The sequence below is a fragment of the Tiliqua scincoides genome, chromosome 4 (assembly GCF_035046505.1).
Source record: "Tiliqua scincoides isolate rTilSci1 chromosome 4, rTilSci1.hap2, whole genome shotgun sequence".
NCBI classification, from domain to species: Eukaryota; Metazoa; Chordata; class Lepidosauria; order Squamata; family Scincidae; genus Tiliqua; species Tiliqua scincoides.
Genome location: NC_089824.1, coordinates 118,883,463 through 118,908,446, shown reverse-complemented (window position 1 = coordinate 118,908,446; position 24,984 = coordinate 118,883,463). Strand labels below are relative to the sequence as shown.

The 24,984-nt window shown below is 43.9% G+C and overlaps 1 long non-coding RNA gene and 2 pseudogenes across 2 annotated transcripts in view; 2 read left to right on the top strand and 1 right to left on the bottom strand.

Annotated features, from left to right (window-relative positions):
* The window catches only part of LOC136648904 (uncharacterized), a 150,017-nt gene extending 136,244 nt beyond the window's left edge, over window positions 1-13,773 (bottom strand). The window contains exons 1-2 of one of the 2 annotated variants that reach the window (XR_010794354.1): window positions 13,620-13,773; window positions 11,868-12,032 (exon numbers count right to left, since the gene is read on the bottom strand). This is a non-coding gene — a long non-coding RNA (uncharacterized lncRNA). The remainder of the gene's footprint in view (window positions 1-11,867; window positions 12,033-13,619) is intronic. The other variant, XR_010794355.1, reaches the window with a different exon arrangement.
* LOC136650515 (5S ribosomal RNA) lies at window positions 10,982-11,102 on the top strand (annotated as a pseudogene).
* Window positions 13,774-14,905: 1,132 nt separating the features above from the next.
* On the top strand, window positions 14,906-15,025 carry LOC136650392 (5S ribosomal RNA; annotated as a pseudogene).
* The last annotated feature ends 9,959 nt before the right edge of the window (window positions 15,026-24,984 follow it).

The window sequence follows — 24,984 nt, the reverse complement described above, 5'->3', positions numbered from 1 at the left end:
TCCTAAAATCAGGAGGTTGCGCATACACATCATGGCTTGTACCCCATAATGGATTTTTCCTCCAGAAACTCGTCCAATCCCCTTTTAAAGGCGTCTAGGCTAGACGCCAGCACCACATCCTGTGGCAAGGAGTTCCACAGACCGACCACGCGCTGAGTAAAGAAATATTTTCTTTTGTCTGTCCTAACCCGCCCAACACTCAATTTTAGTGAATGTCCCCTGGTTCTGGTATTATGTGAGAGTGTAAAGAGCATCTCCCTATCCACTCTGTCCATCCCCTGCATAATTTTGTATGTCTCAATCATGTCCCCCCTCAAGCGTCTCTTTTCTAGGCTGAAGAGGCCCAAACGCCGTAGCCTTTCCTCATAAGGAAGGTGCCCCAGCCCCGTAATCATCTTAGTCGCTCTCTTTTGCACCTTTTCCATTTCCACTATGTCTTTTTTGAGATGCGGCAACCAGAACTGGACACAATACTCCAGGTGTGGCCTTACCATCGATTTGTACAACGGCATTATAATACTAACCGTTTTGTTCTCAATACCCTTCCTAATGATCCCAAGCATAGAATTGGCCTTCTTCACTGCCACCGCACATTGGGTCGACACTTTCATTGACCTGTCCACCACCACCCCAAGATCTCTCTCCTGATCTGTCACAGACAGCTCAGAACCCATCAGCCTATATCTAAAGTTTTGATTTTTTGCCCCAATGTGCATGACTTTACACTTACTGACATTGAAGCGCATCTGCCATTTTGCTGCCCATTCTGCCAGTCTGGAGAGATCCTTCTGGAGCTCCTCACAATCACTTCTGGTCTTTACCACTCGGAAAAGTTTGGTGTCGTCTGCAAACTTAGCCACTTCACTGCTCAACCCTGTCTCCAGGTCATTTATGAAGAGGTTGAAAAGCACCGGTCCCAGGACAGATCCTTGGGGCACACCGCTTTTCACCTCTCTCCATTGTGAAAATTGCCCATTGACACCCACTCTCTGTTTCCTGGCCTCCAACCAGTTCTCAATCCACGAGAGGACCTGTCCTCTAATTCCCTGACTGTGGAGTTTTTTCAGTAGCCTTTGGTGAGGGACCGTGTCAAACGCCTTCTGAAAGTCCAGATATATAATGTCCACGGGTTCTCCCGCATCCACATGCCTGTTGACCTTTTCAAAAAATTCTATAAGGTTTGTGAGGCAAGACTTACCCTTACAGAAGCCATGCTGACTCTCCCTCAGCAAGGCCTGTTCGTCTATGTGTTTTGAGATTGAAAACTACATTTTCCTTTCACCATTCAGAAGATCAAACCTCCTTTCAATACATATATTCTTCATCCATGGGAGTCGTCGGCATCCTTCAGTCTCGAAAGACCATGGTATCGCGCTCTGAAAGGTGGTTCTGGAACAGCGTCTAGTGTGGCTGAAAAGGCCAATTTGGGAGTGACAATCCCTTCCACACCGGGAGCAAGTGCAGTCTGTCCCTGGTCTGTCTCCCTGGCTATGGGCCTTCCTTCTTTGCCTCTTAGCCTCAGACAGTTGGCCAAGTGTCTCTTCAAACTGGGAAAGGCCATGCTGCACAGCCTGCCTCCAAGCAGGCCGCTCAGAGGCCAGAGTTTCCAACTTGTTGAGGTCCATTTACTTATTGCTGGTCTAACTCTCAAGAGGAAGGAACAGAAGACAGAAGTTCTAGAACAGCCATTTTCAACCACTGTGCCATGGCACACTGGTATGCCACGAATGGTCCCCAGGTGTGCCACAGGAATTTTGGAGAGGGTCATTTATCAATAGGACCATTGGGATATGTGAGCCCCCATTGACAGCACAGTGTGCCTTGTCAATTGTCAAAAAGCTGATGGTGTGCCTTGACCATTTTAGCGTCTTGCCAGTGTGCTGCAAGATGAAAAAGGTTGAAGATCACTTTTCTAGCGGAAGGCAGAAGATCCCTAAAATTATTTTCAATTCATTTGTTTACATGTTTTTACTTTGCTTTATTGTTTCTTGCACATTGATTATGAAAAGCTACTGATGCATTGAAAACAGGAAATAAAATTCCTTCATAGCAAATGCTAAAATTGACTTTATTCCTAGAAGAGGCTCGGTGATGGTTGTTTATAAACTTTCAATGTAATATACCCAGGTGATCCTCTTCTGCCTGGTCTCTGTAGTCTAGGATGGTGGCAGTAGATACAATCCACCAAGGTTTTTCCCCTTTCAGCTTCTGGTCCAATAAAGGAAAAGTGAGAAGCAAGAAAGGATGTGCACACTGTAACCACTAGATACTACTCCCCTTGATCACCTGGCCTTCCCCTGAGAGTTCCTTCCCCTGACACCTGCACTCAGGTTTGCAGAAAAGCAGAAGCGGAAATACAGGATAAGGGAGGCTTGGCTTTGTAGTAGCAAGTGTGAAAAGGATCTAGGTGTCACAGTGGACCACAAACCAAATGTGAGACAGCAGAGTGGTGGTCGACTCCTGATTTCACTCCCATTTTCGAAGGAGAAGGTGCTCTGCAGTTGCTAGACCTCCTGAAACAAGGCGGTTTTGTTGCTAAGCAGAGCAGCTGCCTCAGACTGACCCTGGATCTATATGCAGTATATGGCTGTCTGGAAATGGTGTTTTTTCAGACAAAGGCTGCCTGCAAGAGGATGTACAGAGGCATTTTTTTCAGTAGAGCTTCATGGGGTTTCTAGTGGGTTAAAAGTGTCAAAAAATACAGATAAATAGACACAAAAAATAGGGGGGAAACAGGGGATTCCTCACTGCAGAACTTTTAGATTGGTCTCTGTTGAACTTTGTCTTGTTGGTCTGGTCCCAAAGACCAAAGCCTGTCATGACCATTTTGACTCCTGATTTTGTCTTCCAAGATGTTATCTAGGGCAGTAATCAATAGTGCTACACATACTGCTCTCTTTTTTGTTCAGATTTTTAAGGGGATTCCATTGGATCGGTTAAAGAATGGTTTTACTCTGCTTGCCTCTGATACTGTTCTACAGACTCCCAAGTACATCTTGTCAATACCTTTGCTTCGCTACACACTGCTAGGATCATATCATTGCATTTAATGTATTATTAATAGAATGCTGCTTAGAATTGGCAGCAGATTAGAGACTTTGATCGGCTGCATCCGCATATTTTTCCCCACCTGAAAATATCTGCCCTTCACGTTTTCTTGCAGTTTTTGATGTAAAATGCTTCTCCAAGGTGCTACTGCTCACTGCTGACAGGGAGTGATAAAAAAAAAAACCTAACTAAATAAATCATTGCAAAGCTTTGGAAAAGGTCGTCCCCACTTTAAAACACCAAAGCATGTTGTTGCACTGATTACCACATGAAATGACACAACAGAATTCTTGATCACTTGCTTATAAAAGGATGCTGGTTTTGCTCTCGGAACATGTGAAGTTAACAGCAGCTATAGTTGTAATGTGGTGTCTGTGTGTCAACAAGGTACTTTTTCCCCTTACTACAGAAATTAAAGAGCATTCTATAGCAAACATCAAGTGTTCCAAACATCTGAGTTTACCTGCTGTCTCTTTGTAATATTTACAATGACTCTCTGAAGATGATTGCATTGCGCAAATGCAGTCTACCCCATTCCACCCCATTCCTCCCCTCCTCATTCTACCTTCCCCATGCCACTTCCCACCTACACCCAGTGCTTACCACTGCCAGGGCTGCCAAGCCACTGATACAGGTGTAGCCCAGCTGCACTCTATGATGTTTTGCAGTTTGCAACAGCCATAAAGCACACTGTGGCACCAGAAAACGAGTTCTGTCAGTGTGGCAGCTGTGGGAAAAATTGTAGAGTAACAAAAAGGCTGGTGAGCCTTTGCCACACTGTGAGCAAACTTGCAGTTTGTTATCAGAACACATTCTGAGACAGCCTTGGCTCACCACCTTGTACTTATGTAAACAGGATGGGGGACTGTACTTGGAAGATGCGCCTCTTATCAAGAAATGTGCCTTAGTCAGGCTAGAGCTGGCTAATGTTTATCTTTTAACTGAATGCAACTCAGCTTATTCTGTTCTGTTTAAGACTTCATAAAAAGACACTTGCTAGAGGCGGGGCAGGAGACTTCTTCAGCTCCAGCCTTCCTCCTGCTTTGTTCCCTTGGAAACCTGTTTGTCTCATCATTCCGCTTCTGCACCTGCACGATATCCAGCAGCTGGACCTTCTGAGTCCTACTGCTCCCAGAGTTAAATGCAACAGCAGCCAAATAAGATCAGACCCTTAGAGACATTTCTTATTGTAGGCCTATATCATGCTCACATCTGGAGTTGCCAAGTTATCTGGATCAGTGGATTTGTCCCAAATTTTGGAATTTTACCTCTTATGCCCAAATAGCCCACTTTTTATATTTTTTTAAGGATATTTCTAGCCATATGAACCACAGATTCATGGTTTATGCTGCCAGAGCAAGCAGACCCCTTCTGTGAATGAGCAGAACAGATCATGGCACCCAGTGGGCCACTATGAGATACAGGAAGCTGGACTAGATGGGCCTTTGGCCTGATCCAGAAAAGGCTCCTCTTACATAATTACTATTCCTGATTACAATTAACTTGTAATTGTACCCAATTGATCCATCGATACCCAAATATTAGGGCTTCCATGGAGACAGGAGACATGACTTGCTGATTTAGACTTTGCTGATGACTTTGCTCTTCTTGCCCCAACACAAAAAGAACTGGTGACACAAACCTTACTACTAAAACAAACAGCAGCCCAGGCTGGAATTCAAATTAGCAGCAACAAAACCAAAGTTATGCGGATTGGATATGCTCAAGCAAGTATATCAGTTACTATGGACCAACACCAAATCGAGGAGGTTGACAACTTCTCATACCTAGGGAGCGTCCTGACTACAGATGGAGATGCATGATGTCCAGTGCAGTCTTCCAATGCCTGAAACCGATATGGTGCACCAGCACAATCAGTTAACAAACAAAATATGACTTTTCCATGCCATCATTGTCCCAAGAGCTATATACGCCTGTGAGACATGGAAAATGACAAAGAACATCATCCAATGGATAAATGTCCTTCAACAACGATGTCTTTGTTGAATCCTAGGCATCTTGTATCAAGAACATATCACAAACCAAGAAGTCCATCAACAAACATGCATGCACCCACTGTTGGAAACCGTGGCTAAACCACGTTTCCGATTCTCAGGTCATATCTTACACCGACCACTAACCTGACTCCCAAGGACAGCCATGAACTGAATTCCAGATAAGAGGAAGCTAAAACCAGGACATCCAAAGATCACATGGAAAAAGACCTTTATTGAAGATCAAATGGTCATCAACCTGTCATGGGATGAAGCCGAGGCTGCTGCAATTGATCGAGTACGACGGAGAATGCCTGCTGCCCAATTCACCAAATGGATCTAAGGCCCAAATCCTAACCTACTTTCCAGCACTGGCATAGCGGTGCCAATGGGAGGTGTGCTGCATCCTGCAGTTCGGTGTCACTCACGGATCCCTCCTCAAAGCAAGGGAATGTTTGTTTCCTTACCTAGGAGCTGCATTGCCCTTATGTCGGTGCTGGAAAGTGGGTTAGGATTGTGCCTCAAGTCTAAGTTACATTCTTACTAGGTTTGGATGTTGCATGTGTGGGGTTCAGGGCCATTCCATCTCTCACCCTGTCACAAAGGATGAGCCTATAGCCTTACCGTAAAAGTGAGCACACATTTCCACCGGTGTGCTATTATGAGGCCTCAGGCAGGGCCACAGGCATGCAATTTCTCCTAACAGAATAGCCTTCCTAAACTCTTAGCTTCACATTCTTCCTTTCCATCACCACAGCCCAGGAATGAGCCTTTTAAGGGAAAGGAGTCCCTCGCCCATACTCTGCTGGGACAAGACTTACTGCTTACACCTGTTCATTTGGGACTAGGTTGGTGAGTTGTTCCTGTTCTGTTAATGCCAAGTAGGGGGTCTATATCCTGTGTGAAGCATGCTAATTGCCCCAGCAATAGAGCATCCATTCAAGAAATCCTCATGGTGCCTGCCTGTAACTTCCTGGTTGGGGAGCTCGAGTAGGGTTTTTGGGGCAGGCAAACCTGGCTTGCAGAGTGGCAGGTGTCCAGGTGGGTTGGGGGAACTCATTCCAGTTGACTCACCTGAACATAGGGTGTTTTCCCAGTGTTAATCTACAGATTTCCAAGGGGGGGGATATACCTCCCCAAATATCCCTTGGCATAATAAACTGGGGGCTTTTGCCTAGAGCAATTCACTCTGCCTGGTCCACTGCTAAGAAATTTCACTTACAAATTGTGAACTGAAGATAACTAACATGGACATACTGAGATTTTCAGGGAAGCTCCAGTCACTTGCCGCACGCCTGAGCTGAAGCTGGGAGTTTGTGCAGCTCTCAGCATCTCAGGACCCGGCTATAAATGTGCTGTATTTTAATAAGACTGTACAGCTATGCCTGTGGTAAGGATTATTTACTTGTCCCCTGGTGATGATTAAAAATTCAATAGCTGCCCTATATTATGGGTCATATTTTATTTTCAAGTGGCTATTAAACACTCCTCCTCAGCTAGCCTGTGGAACAAAGACCGGAATTGTGGCAGCTCTCATTATAAAAGCATTACCGAAGACGGAGGCAACCGAAGGAGGATGAGATGGAATTTTCCGGCCTCAGATACTTGGCTTGTATTAAGGACCTGCCAAAGAAAATGGCGATGGGAAGAAACTGAGACACCAACTCACATCTGTGCTGTGTTTTGGAGACATGGTGCTCACTGGCTTGGACCGTTTTTAATTCTCAATTCAGGAAAACAAACAAAACTATGAATGAAAGGGAAATGGTGAAGGGGAACAAGAGGGGGCTCCAGAAGATGGAAAATATTCTCAATTATAGACTATATCATAATTACAGGGCAATCCTAGACGTGTCTCCATTAAATTCTATGGGACTTACTTCCAGGGAAGTGTGCGTAGGATTGTTACCTGCAATCTAATATACAGTCTACTTCCCTAGAAGTAAGTCCCATTGAACTTGGTAAGATTTGCTTCTGAGAAGACATGAATAGGATTGCACAGTTAGTGCTTTGGTGGGGATGATTTTCAGAGGGAAACTGTCCTTAGGGGGAAAACAGCTGAACTCCCTGCACACCTCAGTTGAGTCAAGGCCAATGGCTAAGGGATCTGGCACCTCCGCAGTGGTGCACAAAAAAGTTTCTTTTGTGCAAGTTTTTGGGCCAGGGGGCCAGGGGGCACAAAAAAGTTTTAAAACTCCTCTACGATGTTAACACCCCCAGGGGCCAGAAGCCTAGAACAACCCCCGTGGCATCTGGGATGTGACATGAGGTGCCACGTGTAGCCTCCCCACAACTCCCTGCTCATGTTTACACCCCTCATCAAGTTTTTGCAAAAACCGGAAGTGCCTTTCTAAAGAGGCCTTTTAAGGTGTTCTGCACAGCCACCAAACCTCAGAATTTCTCCCAAACACTTCGGAATCCACTGTTGGGGATGCAGGTTGGCTTCCCCTCAAGGCATGGTACTCAGGAGAATGTACCCCCCACCCTTCTCTTAGCTATGCCACTGGTCAAGGCCAAGCTTCTTGTGGCTGATTATGGTAAACAAAAAGGCCCCTCCAGTTGGAAACAGCACGTTTCCTCTTTAGCACATGTTTACATGCATGCCTAGTTCAACATGAAAAGAATAAGTCCCAGTTCATGAGTTCATATCTTACCTTTGCCATGAACTTGTGAGCAAGCAAACGTGCCTTGGCTGGTGATCAAGTCAGGCAAAGGGGAGTGCAAAGCTAGCAGCATGATCTGATGAAAGTGTAGCTAAACAAATGCTCCAGAACACAGCTCCCCTCCCCCCCCCATCATAAAAAGAATAAAACAGAGGCTTGAGCTGGTAAGATCAATTTTTTTTCTCTTTTAGACTTGTAATGCCAGGTGGGTCCTAATAGTGATATGGTTTAAATATAATTTTTTTGTGGGGAGGGGGTGTTATTGCAGGCAGGCGACAGTGAAAAGTCACTTGGGGGAATAGGGCTGGCTTCCTCTTATTTAATTTTCTGGCCATTATTATTATTCATTTCATGTCGTGACTATTACTATCTCTCACTCTCACCTACCTCACAGGGTTGTTGTGAGGACAAAATAAGGGGAGGAACCATGCATACCACCCTGAGCTCCTTAGAGGAAGGGTGGTATAAAAATGCAAATTAATTAATTATGTCAAATGGGAGTGACAAAAATTTATGGGCCTCAGGTGTCAAATGACCTTGCTACGCCACTGGTGAATGCCTTTATGCTTCAGTCTGTAGACAATGGAGAATATTCCTTTTTTAATTTTAATAATTAATGAAACTAAAACAATCCATAATGAAAGGGGCTTTGAAACAGACCAAACAATGGATCTCTTTACAGTATAACACACCATAGACCAAGGAAGTTACAAAAGTTAGGAGGAAAAGTTGTACATATTTTATACCCTTTTGGAATCAATCATAATCTCCAAAGCACAGGAAAGTAACATTGTGGAAGAAATTTAAAAATCATAATTTTCTTTTCCTTTTATGGCAGTCCATGTCTACTTGAGATATTTGGGGAAACTGGCTAAATGCATGTAAGTGCTTACGGGCCCAATCCTATTCCACTTTCCAGTGCCAGTGCAGCTGCAATGCAGCCTTGCGGAAAGGGAACAGACATCCCCTAACTTGGAGGAAGTCTCCATGATTGCACCCCTACCACAGGATGCAGTGCATGTCCCATTGGCAGGGCTGCACCGGTGCTGAAAAATTGGATAGGATTTGGTCCTTATTTATCTAGTTTTATACTCAGCTTTCACTTGTTTAACCAGCATCCCTTCTCTCTCACTCATGTGGGATTACAGTTCCTCTTCACAATCACAATGTGTGATTTTTCAAACTCATGGAAGAGGGACCATGACCTCTCAGGAGTCCAATGTCACACTGTTCACAAGAGCAGGTTTTTGTATGAGCCAGCAGCAGATTGTCGGAACAGAATCATTAAACCAAATCTCTATATCTTCCTTTCCAAATTGCTGAAATCCTCATAAACCAAAGCCCATTTATTTTTTTCTTTGCTCTTTTGTTGTTGGGGATTTTATGAACACCTCTTGACAAAGATGGAAGTGTAAGCAGACCCCTATACAGAACAACGTACTAAAGGAAGGTCAAGTGTTCATGGACTTCCTCTGTACAATATGGAACAAGTAGATGTGATGATAACTCATTCTCATGACAGAAGTTGTAACAGGCATAAGAAATGGAAGAAATTAATTCTTCATATGGGAAACAGTAAAACTTTAATTCATTCTGATTGCAGTCTTAAGATTTTAATTTTGTGGTTCCCTCGGGTTCCACAACACAAGAAACTAAAGGAGCCCTTGATAGCACGGTGGGGGAAAGATCTATATCACAGAGACAAATTGACTCATAAATGGTGGCAAAATATACTGCTCGCTCTTGGGGGACAACGGCTGGAAACACCAAAGCCATATAAAATGAGTACCTTCATCAAGGACTTTAAAAATACATTCGCTTAATATTACTGTTATGTATGCAAATTATGCAGGATTGAAATCCTGCATAACTGATTGGCCCAGACTTATGGCTGGCCAACCGGGTGATGGATCGAAATCCTACCATCCGATTGCCCCTCTAGTTAAGGTTTCAACTGCACCAATCATGGGGAGTTTGGGCAGAGCTAAAGGCTATAAAAGCCAGGGGTGTTTGCCTTGTGTTTCATTGTCAGGTTCTGTTCTGAAGATGGAATAAACATATTGAGCTGTTATCTCTATGCCTTCCTTTATTCGCATGGACCCACTATATGACAATTACCTTATGAGAAGAGCACTGCACCTCATTCTAAATCTTGGGGTTGTTCTCCTTTGTCCCTCTTCCCTCATGACAGCCCACAACATGTTCAGCCTGAAGCAAAATGTTATAATGCCATACCCTACCATATCAGGTGTTAGGGTAGGACTGGACTACAGTTCATTCTTCAGACAAGAAACCAGAGGCAGGACAATGGCACTTTCTCTGGATACGCCTCTGGAAGCCAGCATTCATTATTAAGCGACAGTGACAAACTCTATAGAGTTGGACTAGGACATGCACTATAGTGATGATGATTTTATCTCTCATGTCAGGACTTGAGGTCACAGCGGATCTTCAGCTGGTGGTATGAGGGACCTCAGGCAGGGATTCACCCTATGCTCTGCCACACAATGTTGGACAAATGAGGCAACTGCTAGGATAACTGGCTGCTCACAGGCTACATTCACCTTCATAAAACCAGAAGAAGAGCCCTGCTGGTTCAGATCTGTCTCATTCAGATGATCTGTCTCATTCAGCATTTTGTTTCCAGTAGTGGCCAGCTAGATCCTTTCAAGAAACCCCACCAGCAGGACATGATGGCAATAGCTTCCCGCCACTCCGCAGCTGGTGGTCAGAGCCCTACTGACTCTGATCATGGATACTGCATTTAGCTTACAAGTTATGGGTGGGCCCAGCAGCTTGACATGTTTGAATAAACATATATGTGGCACTGGTGTCTGCCAGGACAGCACAATCCAGGCCAGTAACATGGCTTTAGAGTTGAACCGATGTCAAGAGGTCTCAGATCCCAGAAGCCAAGAGGAGGGCCAAACTTTTACTTTGTCAGACCAAACACTCCCTCTGCCATTCTAGCAGGTTGGCTTGAGAGAAGCCATCTCTGACTTTCATTTCAAGGAAAATTCAACGAGCAGTCATACCTCATGAGCAGTCATACCTCATGCAGCACATCTGAGCCTGTGAACATCCTAACTTGGAGTAAACAAAGTTGTTAATTACATAAAAGAAGGGTCCCCAACCCCAGTTGTCTTCAACAACTCCGTGGTTAAACTCAATCAAGAAGTCCATGATAATGAAGGAACTGAACTCTACAGCTTAGCTGCTGCACCCATGTTAGGTTGTAAAACAATTGCAGCACCCATTTAGTGCCTGGGATGTATGACCAAGGACCAACTGTTACCCTGCACATGCCTGATCTCGTCTGATCTCAGAAGCTAAGCAGGGTCAGGCCTGGTTAGTACTTGGATGGGAAACCACTTGGGAATACCGGGTGCTGTAGGCTTATACCATAGTCTTTCGAGACTGAAGGTTGCCAACCAACCAACAACATCAAGCCAAAAAGAAGATACCATGATGAGCTCACCCCACAAAAGGTCTGACACATTTATATGGGAGAAAAACATATAAAAAGCTGGGTTACAAGATGCCATGTATCTTGAAACTTCAATCTTCATAACCCTCCTCTTGTTCTGAGCTTGTTGATTGCTGGTGCTAAATGAAGTACCCCATTCCAACCAAGCTGGCACCCAGGACTAGTAAACTACCTTTCCCTTCTTTTCCCAGCCTTCTGTTTTCTCCATTTCCCTTCCCCAAGCACAACCCAAAGCCACTGTGCCTGTGTGGGCTAGGCAGCTATCTTTTGTGGGCTGCCTCACAACACGTCCTTCTCTTGGGAAAGCAGCTTTGGCTCCCTTGCCCTGCTTTCCTCCTTGAAATCAGTTATAGCTATAGCCTAGCCTCTGGGTTTGCTTTCTAAGGCCTTCCTCCCTTTTGCACAATTTTCAACTGAGCAGATTTGCTTGGTCTTGGCAACTTAACCCCAAAGTTCCTGCAACAATTTGCACACAAGTCAAGAGAACACTATAAGGTAAGCTTGGTTTTTGATGAAGTCTCAGCATCAATCCACGAAGCCGTCTCTCTTTCCTTGTCTCATGTGTGGTCAGACTGATGACACGCTTAGCACCTCTATTTTAAAATTTTTGATTCCCCTTCTCCCGCAATCGTCATGTTATTCCCACAGTAAAGTTATGTTGTTGCTCCTTCTCACCTCCATCTTCTTTCTCCACCAATCCAATCTACTGGCTGGGGAACTTCATTGGCTGTGGAACTTCAAGTCCATGCTGTTTCTGAAGGCCACTGACATTTCCTAACTTGAAGCTGTTTGCCTTCCTCCCCTTTCAAAGGATGTGGGCAAGCAAAGCACCTGCAAAGTCTTGATATGGATACAAAAAATGTTTATTCAGCCTGTGTTGTTATGGTTGGACAAATTTCTTTTAGAGTCTAAATATTAACTCAAGCCATTTTGGTGAAAGAAAGATTTATAAAGGTCAGCACAAGTGGCTATATTCCCCATATTGCTACAATTTGATTATTCTGTTTTCTCCTGCAAGTATGGAAGTTTAAATTCTTCTTTCAAAAAATAAGACATCTTGTGGTTTTAAAACTCTCTTTTCAAGTTTTACATCTATTCTAAGACCTGGGTGCATCTAATAGAATGACTGTCCCTACTTCACACATATCCTTTGAGATGAGGGTGCCACCTTAGAATGTTTGCATAAAATCTCATTAGCCTATTGATTCCCCTTCTAAAACCTTTGCTTGTACTTCATTACCATGTAAAATAGAGACAGAGCTTTTGCAGGCAGAAAGGGACATCTATTTTTAAAGAACACATGGGCAGCACGTACTAACAATTAAGACCATCAAGGTATTATCTCGAAGACAAAAACACATATTATACAACCTGGGTGTCACTTTTACCATTACAAAGGAAAAGAAAAGAAAATTATAATGAATTTCATCAACATCGGAAACCAAAAAGAAACAAGAAAGAAAGAATCAGGAAAGGGAACTTGAGTCAGGTGACTTGAGTCCAAGCAGCAAAAACATGTTTTTTGCTGACTCATACACTAGAGTCGGGTGTGTCAATGACTCGAGTCTGAGACCACTGACTCTGAAATCAGTCCCCACACATGCAGACTCTGTCCGTGTCTGGGTGTGCTTGCTTACTTTTTTGTGGTGTGAAAGACCTTGTGGGGCCATCATTCAGACCAGGCGAGTAGCAGAGAAGTTTCAGCCAGGAGGCAGGGAAGGGTTAATGTTTTGGTTTTGCATCAAGCAGGTCAGAGGATGGGAGGAGGGAATGGGATCTCTTGTCCATCTCTGAAAGAACGGATTATCATTGGATGAAGGTTTTTTCCCTGAACAAGTGAGGGGAGAAGGTGGGGGGAGGTGTTTCCTAGTCATCCAAGAGAAACTCATGGCATGGCTCCAGTGGGCTCATTGAATGACCGGCTGCAATGGGACAAATAACAAAACTTGCCTCTGCAAAGATACAACAGAAAGTTGGGCTATGAAAGCTCCTAACCAGGCTCAACCTGAAGATGGGACATTTGCAGTGGCAACCAGAAGGATTTCTGAAAATGGGACACCATAAATGGGACTTCCTCCTTCACACATTTTGACAGTCCTCACACTGAAGAGACACTTTTCATTCACACACGGAGGCCGGCGGGGCGAAATGCACAGCCCATGCAATGGAAGAAGCAAAACCTGAAGCAGATTTCCCTATGCAGGATCTCATCACTGAAAACTCTGGTTATGAGGTTGAGCAAGCAGATTATCAGAACCAACAGGATTCAAACTGGTTATTTCTTATCTGTGTGCTGATGTCCGTCCCCAAAAGGTACTCAAGGCAGAAGAGTGGATGAAGAGGGGATCATATTGTTCCCTTTGGTCTGAGCATAGCTTTTCCCCCTCCCACCAGCAGGCAGCCTATTGGTTCCTTGATTATAAATACCTGTAGGTGTAGGTCATTCCTTTCCTTAGCAACAGTTGTGTTCTGGCCTTGCTGTGGGTTTCTTCTTTATGATGCTGTTTGTCAGTCTGCTTCTTCCCCTCCCAGTCTGTCAGCTTCCATATCCACTGTGACCTGCCTATATCCTCATTCTAGTCCCCCTCCTTTGGACTCACATCTCAGTTCAAACCCCAGCCTAAAATTAGCTCTGCCCTTAGATGGCCCTCTTCCACGAAGCTATCCCAGCACCGTATCCAAGCTCAGTTGCCCACAATGCAGCAGCAACACATGCAAATTCACAGCCCGCAGCCACCCCAATTGCCACTGTGTCTTTACCTGTGACCATGTGCAGTCGCACTAAAAAAAGAGCCAAGCAAATTAGTTGACACAAGTGTCTAGCGATTTCCTTAATTAAGAAAAAAAAGAGACTTGTAAAGCAGAGATCATTCTCATGCAGAAAGGATAGGGAGCTTCTACTCGGTGAACAAAGACATGGTAATAAATTGGGATAATTTTCTGGAGCAGACATCAGCTGGGAGGAAAAAAGGAAGATCAGATTTGCTAAATAATTCAGTTTGATTTATTTGATACTATTGTTGATTCTCTCTTCCCCCCCTTACCCCACTACTCCCCCATCTCATCATAACAGACACCACTACTCTCCCTTGAGAAGAGAAACAGCCAAGTCTAAAAATCAATTACTTCAGGTAGGAAGACAAAGAGAGGAAATGGAATAAGTGTAATAATAACATTTTTCAGGTCTACTAGGCAGACATCCCTATTGAAAAGAGAGTGACTTTCACCATTCTGGTGAATTATTCTGCAGTGCCTAAAAATATGAAGAAAATACTACAGCCACAATGATAAAAAATAAGCCAAAGCTGCGTTTTGTTAAGAGTGGTTTAAATGAATCATAGCAACGCACATGAAGGACTGTTAATAGAAGGGCATGAACTGCTGGGGAAAAAAACCCTAATTAACCTTTCTGCTTCAATAGGCTGGGATTACTTTGTTATTTGCATTCCTATCACAATTATCATAATCTAAAAAACTTTTTCTCAAGAACCAGAATTGGATTTTTTATATTAAATAAAGCCTGAAACATAGTATCCACTCATTGCTTGGGAATTCAGCCATTTCACTGTCAGATGTTCTCAGGCATATTTTAATATGGAAGAAGGTGGTGGAAGGTGGCAGAGGTCATTTCCATTGCAACTTTAAAGACCAGAGGCGTAGCTAGGTCATTTGACATCCGGGGCCCATACATTTTTGTTACTCCATATGACTTAATTAACAGCAACTGTTACCCTGCACATGCCCGATCTCGTCTGATCTCGGAAGCGAAGCAGGGCTAGGCCTGGTTAGTACTTGGATGGGAGACTGCCTGGGAATACCAGGTGCTGTAGGCTTATACCATAGTCTTTTGAGACTGAAGGTTGCCAACAACAACAATTATTAATAATCATTAATTAATCATATTAATTAATTAATTCACTTTTTATACCACCCTTCCTCTAAGCAGCTCAGGGTGGCGTACATGGTTCCTCCCCTTATTTTGTCCTCACAACAACCCTGTGAGGTAGGTGAGACAGAGATAGTAATAGTCATGACATGGAATGAATAATAATAATGGCCAGAAAAGTATATCCAATGAATATTTCCCAACAAGCAATGGATGAAATTCTGCATCAAATGGTATATAACATATATACCTTGGGCAGGAGGCCTGGTCTAGAGGGTAGAGCCTCCGTTAGCCCAAAGATAACATCAGATGGTTGCCAGTTCGAGAACACCAGTAGTTCCCTGAACGGCGAGACCTTGAAGCAGCTGACAAGCTGAGCCGAGTTATTCCATCTGCTCTGAGTGAAGAAGCGTCTTGGCTGCCCTCCATGTGGGAGCTGCTGTCAGCCTGCAGGGGAGGCACTGGAGGCCAGAAGTGAGATCAGACCCGGAAGATCCATCTGAAATGTTGTGTTGTTCTTGAAAGAGAGAACCATTTATGATTGTAAAAATCCCCTTGAGGGACTTAGAAATGCCTGCCTATGTAAACCACCTTGAATAAAGTCAGAGGAGAAATTCAATGACCAGAAAGGCGGTATATACCAAGTTATTATTATTGGTTATTATTATAACATGATGTATTATTCCTAAAAGCCACAATTTCCAGAATTTTGGTCACTAGGGTATCACCCCCCCCCCCTACACTGGGACCCACTTTTTAGAATGACAATCTGTCCAGGACCCACCAGAAGTGATGTCATGACTGGAAGTGACATCATCAAGCAAAATGAAATAATTATAAATAAAGTAAAACAGATAAATAAGGGGAAGACAGCCCTGTTTCACAAAACACCCCCCACAAAAAATCAGTGAGATTTTCAGCCCTCCCCAGTGCCCACCTTACCAGCTCAAGCCTCTGGTTTATTCTTTGGGGGGGGGGTGGCTGCCTTCTGGAGCATTTGTTGAGCTCCAGTTTCATCAGATGGGGACTATGCAGCTAGCCTTGCATTCCTTTTTGCCTGACTTGACCAGGAGCCAAGGCACATTTGCTTACTTGTGAGTAAATGCAACCGTGTGGCTTATTTTCGCTTTCCCTAGGGCTCAATACATTCTGCTTGGAGGGAGAGACTTCCTTCTTGGGTGTTTTTGGGAGGCTGCTTTCATTGGATAGGAACCATTCTAGTGTCATTGGATTCCTCTCAGCCTGCCCTTTCCGACGAACTATGGCAAGTTTGCCTACTCACGAGTAAACGCGCGATATGGCTGTTTCTTTTTTCATAGGGTTCCATGCTTTTTTTTGTTTCCAGTCTTTTAGCCATAACTTTTGATGGAAAGGAGATATTTCAATCTGGCTTTTTGCATTGCATTCTGCTGGACGTTCTGCATCCAACAGTATATGGCATGATGGGGTTACACCTAGCCTTCGCGATGTTAGCGATGCTGGGGTATTTGTGGTGTTACACCCCCCCAAGGGCGGTACCCGGGGCGTACTGCCCCCCGCCCCCGCTAGCTACACCACTGTTAAAGACCAGATTCGGTTTCATTGGGGAATTTGCCTGTGGAAACAGATGTGTTCTCTTCAATTCCAGAAAATCCATCCTATGCATTCATTATAGATAGTAGTAATGTTCCAACAGCAGCATGATAAAAACACTATTTAAATGCCATAAACACCTTTTACGTTAGCATTTAAAATGTGGCACTGAATTGCAAGGTTCTAATTCATCTCTCTTTTTTGCCTGACACTAAGAATGTATGTCACATAAAGGTACTAATTTTCAAATCATAGCAAGGAAAAAGAAAGTTGCTAAGAATTTATGAGTGGTCCCACAGCAGTTATATTCAACTTGTGAGTTGTCTGTGAAACTCAAGGCAGCCCATCAAGAAGGAATTGTGGGTTGTCAGACATTGGACAACCCTCTCGGTGTTCCAGGAAATGAGAAAAATGCAGGAATATTAGAGGGTCTTGGTGGGCTACTATACATTGCCAGTATGCTTTTTTCAAGAATACCTGCACCCAGGGTCAGGACTGGATGAGACTTTCTCATCAAATGAGCATTGCCACCTCCATGTGCACAAACCAGAAGAACCAGGAAACCCCAAAACACCCCACCCAGAAACCTGCAGAATCAAGAGGACCTGATGCATCCTACCTTGATTCACACTCTGCACTTTTGATCCCCTCCAAATTGCCCCCAGAACCTCAGGAGTATACAATCTGAGCCAAAACTCACACAAGACAGTGCAAGGCATACCTGTTAGCATTTGGAGCTCTATTCAAGATGAATAATCTTAAATATAATCAGAATGAGGACATCCTTGTTTACCTGGAGGTGTGGGGCAGCTGGCTGAACTACAAACATCCTAAGTTGTGGCCTGGAACATGCAGGCATTACAACTATATGAACCTGCTTCTATTTCTGTCAACCACCTGGACAACTCCCCTGATATTTGTTCCTGGATAAGTTTTCTGACATGCGGAACAGAGACCTGGTTGAATGAAGTGGGAAGAATTATATTCTCACACACACACACACACCCCAGCTCCACTTGGATTTTTGGTGCAACAAGGGCTGGAGGATGGGGAGGTGAGCTTGCTGTTGACTATCAGGCTAATATGACCCTGTCAAGGTGCAATGTCCAGGGGCTACCTAATTTTGGACATGTGCATCTAGTGGTGGGATCTCCTTGATTGAACTGGCAGAAGTGGTTTTTGGTGTGGTGTTGGGTTCCTATTGAATTATGTTCTTGGGGGACTTTAATGTTCATGCCAAGGCCACCTCAACTGTGGCAGCTCAGGACTTTATGGCCACCATTATAACCATGAGGCTGTCTCAGAATATACCTGGCTTCACTTGCTTGGCAGGGGACATTTTTGCTGGTTATTTATTCCTGGTTAGAATGGTGGACATCAATGCAAAGCCCACTTACCAAGGCCAACATTTTTGGAGACCCAGACAACACACATCCAACATATTCATCATGATAGGCAAATTGACAGAGGGACATTAAGAGGAGGAAGCATGCTTTCAACCATTTATCATAATGCTTACCTTAATGTTCTCGTATCTTTAGTCCGAGATGGCCAGGTTAAGCCATTTCTGCCCAACATTGCATATACACAACAGGGATCAAATGTTGGGCACAATCCTAACCCCTTGTGTCAGTGCCTTCCAACACTGACATAAGGGCAATGCAGCTCTGAGGTAAGGGAACAAACATTCCCTTACTTTGAGGAGGGCTTCGTGAGTGACACCCAACTGCAGGATGCAGGACATGTCCCATTGGCACTGCTATGCCAGTGCTGGAAAGCACTGACATAAGGGGTTAGGATTGTGCCCGTATACACCTGTAGACTGAGCAGAAATGGGCTAAAACGTGTTCAGTCTCACCTCTGTCATGACATCACAAAACGTTAGCGGTAAGTGTGAAATGATCCAAGTTCCCCCCCCCAAAAAAAATTGGAAAATAAGACTAACAAACATTTATATAGTGCTTTCTGAGAGGACAAAACTCTTCATGATCAGGAAGTGTGTTTACAACAATCCTGTAAGGCAAGTATTATTATCACATTGCTGCTGAAGTCGAGAGGGAGCAGCCTGCCTAAGGCAACCTTGTGAGTTCATGACAGAGGTGAGTTTCAAACCAGAGACGTCCTGATTGGCAACTGTCTCTTAGCCGCCATGCTACAGTTTCTGAGCAAATCTGAGGTTTAATAAGTGACCTTGCCTCCTCATCTGTCACCAAAACACCTCCCTGCTAGTCTCCTAGCCCCCAATACACACACACCTGCCCTTTCCTTATAGTCCAGTGACAGTGGGAGTATCAGCAATAGCACACAAGATGAAGGAAGAGAGGTTTTGTTCACTCCCTCTCTGTTGCTCTGATATACTGTAAAGCAATGCACCAGGAGGAAAAGTACAGTCACTCTTGGGAGTTATATTTGGGCTCCTGCTTGATGTGCTGTAGGGCATAAGGGCAACAGAGAGGAAGCGGAAAGAAAACAAGAACTTCCTCTTCCCCTTTCTGCACACATTGCCATTCCTGTTTCCACCACCAACCATCAGTAAATAAACAGCAGAAGGAAGCTGATGAGGAAGACCTTTTGGTGACAGTGATTGGTCATTTTCCATGCTTCAGATTTAAATGCAGGTCAAAGAGGAATTTGGAATTGATATGCTCACCTTCCCATTGGGTCAGGCTGTTACAAACCCTTCAAGATTATCTCAGTGACCAAGCTTGGAGCTGTTCTCCAGCATCCCTTGACTTAGGCAAGCCACTATTCTCCTGGCCTAAACCCCGTATTAAACACTATGGGAATAATATTGACCTACCTCACAGAGCTGTTGTATAGAGAACTGAAATAATGTATGTGAAGCATTTTGAACACTCAGTGCTATTATTAAACAGGAATGTCAGAAAAGGAAATACCAAGTAATGTCTGTATGAGGTCAGAGAAATGGTCCAGAACCCTTATTCTTTCCCAGTGCATTTTCTTTTCTCACCATTTCTCACACCAGAAGGCAAGCAAATGAGGCTGCAGGTGAAAGAGGAGCTGAATCCTTTATGTATAGAAGACGGAATACCTGAACCTCTACAACAGGAGGATGGGGTAAGATAATCCTTCACATCCAGATAGCCATCTCTTTTCCATTACACAGTTAGACAGCCACCCACAAATTTAACACATTAAATACTTGATCACTTCCACCTACTCTAATTTTCACTCTGTTTCCCAATTACAGATCTAAGATCTCTGATAGTTTCTGCATTTCTGACAGCCTTTTTGTCAACAGTGGATTACACAAGCTTTTTCCCAATTCCCTAATTTGCAGCACTATGTTTTCCTTGTATCCTGAATGCGAGAACCTCCACATATTACTGAACATGGGTTTGGGTGTTCTCTTTAAGCACTCCCCTGATGTGTTTCCAGGGATGGGAACTCGAATCAGGTGACTTGAGTCCAAGTCGCAAAAGCACGTGTTTTTTGCTGGCCCATGCACACTTGAGTCAGGCATGTCAATGACTCCAGCACTGACTTGAGACTTAGGCCAATGACTCAAAAAGGAGCCCCACCATGTGCAGACTCGAATCTGACTGTGTCTGGTGTGCTGCCCTACTTTTTTTTGCTGCATGAAATACTTTACCACAGAAAGTAGTGATGGCATCTTGCCTGGATGCCTTTAAGAGGGGATTGGACAAATTTCTGGAGGAAAAGTGATGGAGAGATCTTAAATGGTTAAATTCTCTTCTCTAATTTGAGAAAAATAACTGAAATTGGAGCCAAGAGAATGACTGTTGTTCCCCTCGAAAATAGGATAGGAGGGTCATTATGTCACAATGACCCAAAGAAATAATGATTGGCAGAACATGTAGAACATAATTTTCCCAAAAGGAGCTAACCGGAATCTTGCATAAGTAGAGTAAACATAGGTCTAACTAATGTGACAAAGTTTCCTGAACTTGTAATGTTGCTGGGGCAAAGTGACCTTCTAATTAGAATATAGAAAGTCTAGGACCAAGAGCCAAAACTGTCATAATTGGTCCAATAAGGAGGTGGAAATGACATATAGTGTCATATGAGTAACTTGTTTATCCCACTTTATTTAATATGATTTCTGGGTGTGGTTGTACAGGAGACAAGACTGGGGTGAACATATGTATCCAATCTGGATCAATTGGCTTGTGTAATTCACTTACTAATGTAGAAATAAAGCTTCCAACCCCTTTTAAAGGTCTTTGACTGTTTAGCATTGCATCAGTGACTAGAATCTGGAAATCTTTCCAACATTACAGGTTCATTACAGGTTACAAGTCATAGTAGGTACGTGCAAGCTCTTGGTTTTAGGGGCAGGCTGCCTCTGATTGCCAGATGTAGGGGAGGGCACTGGGACGCAGGTTGCGTCTGTTGTTGTGTGTGCTCCCTGGGGCATTTGGTGGGCCACTGTGAGATACAGGAAGCTGGACTAGATGGGCCCTTGGCCTGATCCAGTGGGGCTCTTCTTATGTTTTTATGTTTGGGGGGGGCCATCATTCAGACTGGGTGAACTGCAGGGAAGTTCCAACCAGGAGGCAGGAAAAGTTAATGTTTTGGTTTTGCATTGAGCAGGAGGTGGGGGGATGGTGGGAGTGGACTGTCTTGTCCATCTGTGGAGGAACCAATTATCATTGGACAAAGATTTTTTCCCTGGACGAGTGAGGGGAAAAGGCAAGGGGGAGATGGTTCTTAGCCATCTGGAGAAGCTCATGGCATGGCTCTAGCAGCTTCATTGAATGATTGACAGCAATGGGACTGCATTTGGGTAGAGCTGCAAAGGATTAGGTCATACTGGTAAGACTCCCAGCTGCTGTGTGTGATCCTACTCTCTCTTGCTGCTTTTATATCTGTTCTCACACAGTCCGTCCCACCCGCTCCCACCTTGTTTACAGATAGGATGGGGACATGAGAGGAGTATTTAAAGAGAACACCCACCCCCCCACCCCCAGCCCCACCCCACATGCACACCCTGGCAACAGCTCTGTTTTTTTCCATAGAGCTTCGGCTGAGTTTTTTTATGGAAAACACTTGGGACTAAGTCTTTTAGAGTCCCCAAAACGCTCTGGGTGACTTGGAAAGTCCACCCATTAGGACTCGATTTTTAGTCAAGTTAATGGGGCAGAGACTTGTGATTTGACTTCAGTCAAGCCACACTAGATTTGCCCATCTCTGGGTGTTTCCCAAAACAAGTGCACAAAGAGCGAGCATATATGTGTCCTTAAATCCATTTGTCCTTTGATATGGCCAAGCAAAACTGCAGCTATTCAGATAGCCACGTAAAATGTAAAATTTACTCTAATCCATCAGCACCAGTTTCCTGCCTAATCTGGTATAGCACTGTTTAAGCTAATGATCTGCTTTTGAGGTGCAGATCCCATGTGTTATCAGAGATACATGGATGCAAATACTCCCTATTCAATCGAGACACTGCACTAGAAAGAAATCATTGTGTTTTTCTGCAGATTTTTTTTCTTCATGATGGGGAAGTATTTTCATTTTGCTACAGTGGAGGAAGTGCCTTTAACTTCTTAGTTTTTCTTGACTCAAGAACCAATTATCACCTTCTTTTCATTGGTAGTTCCTTTTCAGAAAGTCCCAAAAGTATCTATCAAATTAAAGTATCCCTTAAAGGTCAGCCTAGGCTTCGATTGATGTGACCGGGAGTTGTGCCTCATTTAGCAGCTTCGAGTCACATTAATTCCATTTGTTTATAATTAGAGTGTCTTTTTTTAAAAGAAAGGAAGTCCATCAGCATCTTTGCTGAGGAATCTTATTAGCAGAGATTGAAACTTCATGTGAAGTAGAGGCCTATGGTTCTTTCCTTCAAGAACCTGAGTGGATCTGGGTAGCAAAAATGCATGCTCAGAGGCAGCTTAACCCTTTCATCTCTGGTCCTTTCTTAGCTCTAAACATCCTCTCCAAATTGCATTTCATTGTCTATTCCCTGTATATCTATTCCAAGGGTGAAAAAACAACTTGGAGCAAAACATCACAGGTGGAGAAAGAGTTAAACTTCTCCCCACTCACCTCAGGTCCATGTGCCCCAGGTCGCTTTTGGGTTAAAACAATGTGGAGGAAAGAATAAACAGCACAATGTAGTTTGAGCCAAAAATCTGTACATGTACTTTAAACCAAGATCATTCTTTTGAGGAAGATTTTCCACAGAAGTTCCAGTATTCAGAAAAGAAGGTGAAGGATGCCCTAAAGCAGCACCGGCAGCTGTTTGTGGAAATGCAGTTTTGTCCTGGTGGTGGTGGTTGGCAACCTTCAGTCTCGAAAGACTATGGTATAAGCCTACAGCACCCGGTATTCCCAGGCGGTCTCCCATCCAAGTACTAGCCAGGCCTGACCCTGCTTAGCTTCCGAGATCAACAAAAGGCAAAGAATGCACCCCAATCTGGTATCTCTCTAATATAGCCTCCACACGTGACTCCAGTCTAGTTCACAAGAGCAGAGGTTCTAAACTGTGCATCATGACATAACGTTGTGCAGATTGTTTGATGTACACTGAAAAATCAAATAAGTAAAAGCACCTATAAACCCAAATAACCCACCCACAGAAGAGGATAATGCATTGCTCTGGCCTCACATCCTTCCAATCAGCCTCTACAGGGAGCCAATAATTCTGTTAACATGTCTGCATGAGGTTTGATTGGGCTATTCATTGACTCCTGATATAGAGACACAACAGAATTAGTCTCAGGTTGCCCACTGTGTCTTTGCACAGGCCATTAATCTGGGCTTCCCACTCACTAATCAGAAGACATGATGTGCACAGCCAGTTACAACGCAATCCTCAGCTTGCCTACTCAGAAGTAAGTTTCACTGACTGAAGAACATAAGAATAGCCCTGCTGGATCAGGCCAAAGGCCCATCTAGTCCAGCTTCAATGTTAGCAACATTCTGGTCCTTGAGCAGCTAATGAAACTATACGTGTGATGTGCCTAGCTTTGCCAAGAGAATGATCTGAGTATAGATGAATGTTCAGAACAAAATATCTTTGCCTGCAGTCCGGACTGCAGTTTGGAGTGCTAAAAGACAGTTGATTCCAGTGCAAGAATTGAGAACTTGATTGTGACCTTTATATGGTTGCAGTCGAGTTGGGTGTCTTCTAGACTGCACCTATAGTTTACAAAGGGTGCAAGTGAGGGCAGACAATATGCACTGAGTGTGCACCCTAAAATATGTCCCATAGGGCGCAATCCTAACCCACTTTCCAGCACTGACATAAGGGCAATGCAACTCTGAGGCAAGGGAACAAACATTGCCTTACCTTGTGGAGGCCTCCGTGACTGCCCCCCAACTGCAGGATGAAGCACATGCCCCAGTGGCACTGCTATGCCAGCGCTGGAAAGTAGGTTAGGATTGCTCCCATAATGCTCAAGGGTTTCTCAGCAGACAAGTCCATGTGAAAAAGGTTCTATCCAGGACAACTTTGAAAAAAGCTACCTTTGTAAGGACAGTGCAGTGCAGGGAGAAGACTTCACTTTTCCCCATCTGAAAAATGAAGGCATTTGCTTGGGTTTTATCAATATTTCTTCTTTGTTGAATTCAGGGTCAGGGTCAGTGAGGAATTTTCCAAAGGATGGGAATTAGATGTTGAGTTTAGTGTCAGAATTATTTAAGTGCCATCAGCTAGTGTTTCCCATAGTTTTAAAGCTTGATTGCTGTTTAATGATGTGTGTAATGGTATGTCTTGTTTTGTATTCCATTTAGCATCCTTCAATATAAGTTAATGAAGTTCTTTGTGTAGGAATGATTGTCTTCCTGTCAAGTTAGTCCTTGGCCCTTCTGCTGAGACTTTTAACCAGAATAGATCTGCTTTTGTTATGTGTAGGTATTTTGCCCATAAATGTGTTGTTTATTTTTCAGATGTGTATCCCACCCTTCCACACTCAAGGTGGCTCATATAAAATACGTTTAAAATCCAGTCAAACTGAAACATCAAACACAACAAACCAAAAATACATCAGCAGCGTTGATCATATCTGTCAACTCCTTCAAATATACACCAAAAAGAAAGAGATCTCTTAGCCAGTCTCCTAAAGCCCATGAGAGAATCAGCTGGACAAGAGCTTTCTTGGGCAGAGTTCCAGAATGAGAGTGTCACCCCGAGAAAGCCCCTAGTAAGTAACCATGCATTAAACCTTCCCAACAGCTAATGTTACTGCATATGTTTCCCCTCAGCAGTAATCCCACATACCTCCTGTTCTGACTACCCAGCAAACTTTACCATCTGATCTCACATGCCTCTCCTGCAAAGCTCCTGTATGCCTTACCCTCCAGTTAAGTCATTAATTAATTCTCCCATCTTACCACTCTGCACCTTGC